The following is a 7067-nucleotide window of genomic DNA, read 5'->3' on the forward strand; positions in this document are numbered from 1 at the left end:
AAGGTCTGTATCCCTCCATCACAAGACAGTAGCCTCACAAACAGTCCCACCATATCTCAGTTACTCCAGCAGTGTCGTAACTGCACCTACACAAAGACTACCACTGCTTGTCACCTAGGCTGCACACACTTGCGCATGGGCTTTGAAGTAGGCTTTCTTTTGATCTGTTTTATCCCTCCCAAGGGCTCCTTCACTTACATCACCTTGCCCATGTAATCATAGATGTATATCAGTAAATAAATGAAATCACCACCACTAAGCCATTCCATGACTATTTCTTTGCAAGCTATATAATGGCATGGCTTGATGAAAGTTAATTTCCTTCTACATACTTACCCTTTTTCTCACAACTTTTATTTTGTTTTCTGAACAACCTATTAATTATTCAGCAAAACCAAGCAGGACATAATTAAGTGAATGGGTCTTGCAAGGGGACTTCAGGAGTGTTGAATAGTGGCTGTACCTCAGCTGTATTTACAGCTGGCATCACACAGTTGTGATCAGCTCAACAAGATGCACTTGCAACTCCATCACAGATTTTTCTTCTATGTTCAATTAAGGCTTGAGGATAACATTGAACATGGACCTTTCCTTTGTGGCACTACCTTAAATAGCACGTTTTGATAGGCAACCGGAAACACACTATGCCCACATCAAATGTCTGGAAAGTATGTACAGTGTTTTAGTGCAGAAAGCAGTATAATCAGAATTTAATCAAAGCTAAATTACACAGCTTTTAAGGTTTTTTTCAGGAATTCATGCAATAAGTGTATAAGTATGGTATAATATGTGACACATACTATAGAAAAGCAAGCAGCCTTGTTTAAAGACATTAGTTAACAGAAAACCCATAACTGGGAAGTCAAATTAATTCAGAACTGGATGTCTGAGAGAAGTTCAAACACTGCAGCAAGGAATTTGACAATACAATTTCAGCTGCACAGAGCAGGAGTGATAGCAAACTCCAGCACAGATTGCAACAGTTAGCGCAACAGGTTTACTGTGATTACAGAAAATAAATATGCAGAGAACTTGCACTGTAGATATCCTAGGAAAGGATGTCTTAAAGTTATTTTATCACTATCTCTAAATGGTTAAATTTATCCTGGAGTAATCTAGGGTTCAGAGGGGAACAGGGCATCCCCTAAAGCACAGGCTAAAAGTACATTTGCTAATTAGGCAGCAGTCTCAGACTAATTCCTTCAAGACAGATGCAGCTTGTTGGTTTGGGTGAGTGCAGTTAATTCCAGTTTGGAAAAGAAAGTAGAAAGAAAAAGCAATGTAAGAAAGAATTTATCAACCTGTTTTTTTCTTTTGTCAGAGAATGCTATAACATCCTGAAAGCTGTATGGGTAGCCCCTTATTCCTCTTGTTGCTGCATAGGCAGTGAATGGTGAAAGGCAAGTGCAGAGGAGTCTTTTTAAGCTCCCAGATTCAGACCTTTCAAAGCAAGTTAGTTAAGTGCTTGCATTGGTGGCTGACAATACTTCAGATATCCAGGCTACTTTTCTGCATTGTCGCTGTGCTCATCTTCTCCAGTGGCAGGAGTTACACAGAGCTCTTCAGTCTTCCTTTTCAGTGATATTGTGCATAGTCTTCTGTATAAAACTGGATATGCCTCTGTAGAAGGTTCGGAGTTTTAAAAAATTCCATAATAAACCAGAAAGGCATATAGCTTGGCTATAATATGCAATTGTCGTAAGGTGTTATAAAAAGCTCTTCACTTTTACAAATTCCCATTTCTGTCTGTCTTCACAGGTATCCCCCAGTTCTGTTGCTGTATAACTTCTGTGTATCTATATAGCAATACTGATGTAGAGATCCTGCATAAGTTTCAATTTCCACATAGTCTGCAGAATTTTAATGTAAAAATCAGGAAATGTAAGACTAATTTTTCTTCAGAGTTTAGACTAGCAAGGTGAGTTAATCTGTTAAGGGAATGTTTGTGTGCCATGATACCTTTGCTAATACATTCATGAAGAAATTGAGGTGTACACTTGCCAAAAATATATGAAATGAGCAACAGCGTATGTTTGACTAGTGGCTCTACTCCTGTTGTAGAGATAAGATAGCACCATAGATAGAGCTACAGAATTCAGCATGATGGATGTCAGTGTCAAAAACGTGTCAAGTGGTAATACTGACTGCAAAACATTGGCCATTTGTTTTCAGGGACTGTTCTGCCACACTGTGGAATACTGGGCAGAACAGTCACATCGTCTTGCTAGTTTCCGGGTTGTTTTTTAGCACAGTTAATAATGTATTGTACTGTACTCACTGAAAAACTTGCCTTTTTTCCACACTCCTGCTTAGTTCATATCGGTAGTATGAACACTTGCATTGATGTAATGAAATGTCTTGGTGTATTACTTCTCAAAATATGCTGCTACCAAGATCTTAACAGAACCAACTCCTATTCTGTGTTTTTCAGAATAGATAGCCACTTTCACCTTGCTATTCTAAGCAAGAAATTTTCAAAGTAATTCAAGAATAATATATTGTAGGACTGAAACCCCTTGTAACCATTGAATCTAGCTGTCACCCATCATCTGAAATAGTTGTGAAAATTCGTTAGAGAAGCAGGCAGCTAATATAACCAGACCGTCTAATATATTTCATCATAAACGTCTAAGAGGAAGTGTGTGTTTGTTTTCAAAGCAAAGGCTGTGTAAGTCCCCTTGGGATTTCAGTGATTCAGGAAGAGGAATTTTGCATTGCTGTTGTTTTAGAACATGAATATTTGCCTATGCAGAAGAAAAACTAGTATAAATAGGTGATAGATATTTTTATTAATGGCTAAGGTCTGTGTCAAACATGTCATTAGTCCCCTGATAACAAAGCTGCTATGGGACTCTGTCTAAACCCACCTCATAAACTGAATGCATCTGAGCATCTAAACACCAGAATACCAGCAAGGGAAATGGGGCAGCGATGCAATTACGCTGTCATTTTTCACCTTCTTCATGAAGAAAGCTTACATTTAAACAAACAATTTCAGGTGAAGCCAAGCTGAACTTGTGTTTCATCCTTTTTTCTATTCACCTCTGTGCTCATCTACTTAATTGTTCTTTACCATCAGATGTACTCTAAGAGTAATTATCATTATTCACAATACTAACTAAAGATCAGTAAATGTACCTGTTTATCTTCCTTAACTGCTTGATTTCGAGTCATTGGCTTCAGAATACCATAAGACATATTAATAGTGCTATATTCCTACAAGTTGCATCTTGAACACTCTTCTTACTGAATTAGATGGTGAGAACAGTATAGTAGTTCATCCATAATCTTCCATGCAAAGTTCCAGTTCAATTCAATAATAAAATGAGGTCTTACACAGATGGGACAGATTGACATCAGTGCCTCTGGAGTATCAGGCAAAGTCTCTCTAAATGGCCTGCCATAAAGGACCATGGCAGAAAATGGTAACTGTGGAACTGAAGTGTTTTAGGTGACCACTAAACTAACATGTCAGCATGTGGCTGTCATGCCAAATTCTCTATATTTGTTGAGTAAGTACATGTTTCCTATGAGGGCAGACTAGGGGAGATCCATCTTTCTTTGGGCAGGTCTACTCAGACCTCTCTCATTATTAAGATATTCCTATCTCCAAAGCTCCGCTCCCTTCCCTTCCCTTCCCTTCCCGCCCCGCCCCGCCCCGCCCCGCCCCGCCTTGCCCTGCCCTGCTGTCTCAATTACCTTGTATTATCCAGGAATGACAGTGTTGCCGTGGGGTGCAAATACAGTCTTGTTGAAAAGCCACCTTATTCTTCCTGGCTGACAAGCACTATAGTCTGATATTCTCCCTACAGTGAGGGTGAGGAAAGTCTTGCTGCAAGTGACATAGCCATGCAGCTTTGACTGGGAGAAGTATTTCAGGCATTTCATAGTCTGGTTAAGTTCTTTGCATCAAATGAAAGAATACTTGGACTTCTGGAGGACTTTTGGGGGGTTATTTGCTTGAATAAAAAGGAGAAATTGCTTTCTTTTTGGTGCATACATACACAAATTCTCTACTAATCAATAAAGTTTGCTGCATAATGTGCAGCTGACAATCATGGGTCTGACCATCATTCCAGACTCTATTTTTTATTATCAGGCAGTGTAGTTCAAGGAAAAAAAATCACAGCTTTCAAATAAGCCTTCTACATGGATGTTAATAAGCCCTGGCTGTCCCCCGTGGTCTGTTCCCTAATTCTTAAGCTTCTTTTTCCTCCAGTCTCAAATGCCTGATATGGCACTCGGCATGGGAAGCTGCAGGCTGTTACTGAACAAACAGTATTGTATTTGTCTGTCAGCAAAATCTGTGCACTCTTAGGCAATTCTGGCTGAATGTTTGGGCCATGAGATTACATACAGCAAGTGGTGTGGATATCTCTCTGGTAACTGTTAGAGTCCTTTCATGGCACAGAGTTCTGATACCTCCACTGGTTTTTATCTAGGTGGGCATGGCTCTGTGAAGATATAAACTGAGGCACATTTTCTTGACCAGGTGCCAAATACATGCATTTTGCCACCTCTCTTCCTTTGGAAATCAGCTGCAATACCAAATGGCATTTAAATCCAGCCATTGCCAATACAAGTCATTTGTAAATTTAGTCTTTAATCTAGAGGCATGTCAGTACTTCACATTCTTTACTACATACTTTAAAACAGGATAAATTAGCCAATGCAAGGCTCTTGTTCTGCCAGAGCTAGCATAATTTTAGCATTTACTGTAACTGGCTCAGAGCTCCAGTATCACTGAATCACATCATGGTTTACAGTCAGCAAACCCACATAATCTCTGATGGAAATTGTAACAGGCAATACAGCATTGCCACTGCTAGTAAAAGGCCATAAAATTTGTAGCAAATTTGGAAGACCTCAGGAGGGAGCTTTTTGGGCTTGCTCTGCCTGAACATTTATTGACCTGCCTCCAGCTTTGTTTTGATTTGGTTTAGCTGTGACAGTAATTTCTCTAGTGGACCAGGTGTCTATGGCTGATTTGGTATACTTTTGTGTATCCTTGTGTGTACAACTGTATTTTTACACAGATAGCAGCAACAACCAGTGAACCAGTGAAGAATGAGGTATTAATGATCCTAACTTTAAACACACAGTGAAGAGGAAGGCCTGGTACAATGGCAGAAGTGGAGACACTTCTTCTGGAGACAGAGGATGGGGCACAGAGGAGCACAGGCATGTAATGATGAGTTGGAGCATAGGCTTGCCACTGGTGACCCCACAGGTACAAAAGAGCTCACCTATGGTCAGTTAAAGAAATACATAACTAGAACTAGACAAAATTGGTTTTAAGGGCAACAAAGAGAAAAAAGAAATTGTCCTATGACTATGTCTTACATAGGCGAAAGACACCTTACACAGCAAATTCACATGTAACCTGGAGCTGTGAGAGCAAAGAAAAAGGTATCTGTAAAAGCACGTAAGTAAACATGTCAAAATAACTTCACAGGGTTCTTAGAGTAAGGAAGAAGAAACCATCAACATGGACACCACATTCTTCTCAGCAAAGGACTAAATGCTGGAATCCACTCCCACTGTCAATATCAGCATGAAACCACCAACCTTAGGACACAAAGCAGCAGTAGGGGGTTTAGCATAACGTGAAGAATGGTAGAACCAAAGTGCATAATAATTTTAACTGCATAACTATTACTTCTAGGCTAACAATGATTCTTGAATTAGACTTTTAGGATTACAATTATACTATCAATAAATTATTTTCTACATAGATAAATATACACAGATATGTATGGTGTGCTCCCACTCTGTCCTTGAATATAAAAAAGCACAACAGTTGAAATAAACACAAAAAGTGGACAAGGCATACTACTTTTCAGTCCATGGGGTTATTTGATTTTTGTAAACCATGTTTGTTATTATTTAGCAAAAGGGATCCTAATTCAGTTAATAAAAACATTTGCACTGAAAGCAGTTGGAAAAAATGATAGAAGGTAATAGAAAGATTATTCTAAATGGCGTAGTTTTTTATTCTGGAGTAGTTCAGAGATCATCTGCTATACAATGGCATTATATTACATCTTTGACTGAGTCTTTATAACAATTACTCAAAATAAATAGCTTCATCTAAAAACTTCAGCCACAGCTGGAAGCCAAATCAGGCTGAAGGACAGCTTACCAGTGTCTCAAGTTATATATTATTCCCAGCTTATTACCAAAATTGCCTTTATAATTTTAATTCACATAATATTTTCTACTATTTATCACATAAATTATTATTCACTGGCGTAACATGCATGATTTAAAGTAATTTACTGAGGGATTTCTTTACTGCTTCTATTAATATGGAGCCCACAGTTTTGAATAAAATAGGAAAAAATATCCCTAGCTAAAAGCATTACAATGTTTCTCAGGTTTCCAAAGCAAGATGTGATCCTCTCAGCACAGAACAAATATTTAGCTCCCTATCCTTACACTAGTCTGAATTTTCCTAACACTGCCATATATTAAGCAAAGATTTATCTTTATTTTTAAAAAGCTGAAAACAAAGTCACACTCTAAGTGTTCAAAGTATCCTCCTGCCTCATAAGCAGAAAAATGACTCAACCAAATATTAAAGGACCACAGATTTCTCACACCATTACCCAAGAATTTAATCTGACAATGTCAGTATCAAAGCTGCTCCTTCACTAAAATGTAGTGCTGAGAACCCAAACATCTTCTAAATAAACAGTTTTTCTCTTCTACCCTCCTCTTTCAACCATAGTCCAGGAGGAAATTGTTAGTCACCTGCTGTCCCAATTAGAGCCAGATGGGATCCATCCAAGGGGTAAGGAGTGAGCTGGCAGAGGAACTCACCAAGCTGCTCTCTGTAAGTTATGAGTAGCCCTGACACGCTGGGGAGGTCCCAGCGGGCTGGAGGTCAGCCACTGTGGCACCCATCTACAAGAAGGGCAGGAAGGAGGATCTGAGGAACCACAGGCCTGTCAGCCTGACCTCGGTGCTGGGGAAGGTTATGGAGCAGATCAGCCTGAGTGCCATCATGTGGCATGTGCAGGACAACTGGGGGATCAGCCCAGCCAGCATGGGGTTATGAAAGGCAG

At 39.4% G+C, this 7067-nt stretch overlaps 1 long non-coding RNA gene across 1 annotated transcript in view; it reads left to right on the forward strand.

Annotated features, from left to right (window-relative positions):
- The window catches only part of LOC308056846, a 230431-nt gene that overhangs the window by 185522 nt on the left and 37842 nt on the right, over window positions 1-7067 (forward strand). The window lies entirely within an intron of this gene.

This window comes from Falco punctatus (genome assembly GCF_963210335.1).
Source record: "Falco punctatus genome assembly, chromosome: Z".
Classification (NCBI taxonomy): domain Eukaryota; kingdom Metazoa; phylum Chordata; class Aves; order Falconiformes; family Falconidae; genus Falco; species Falco punctatus.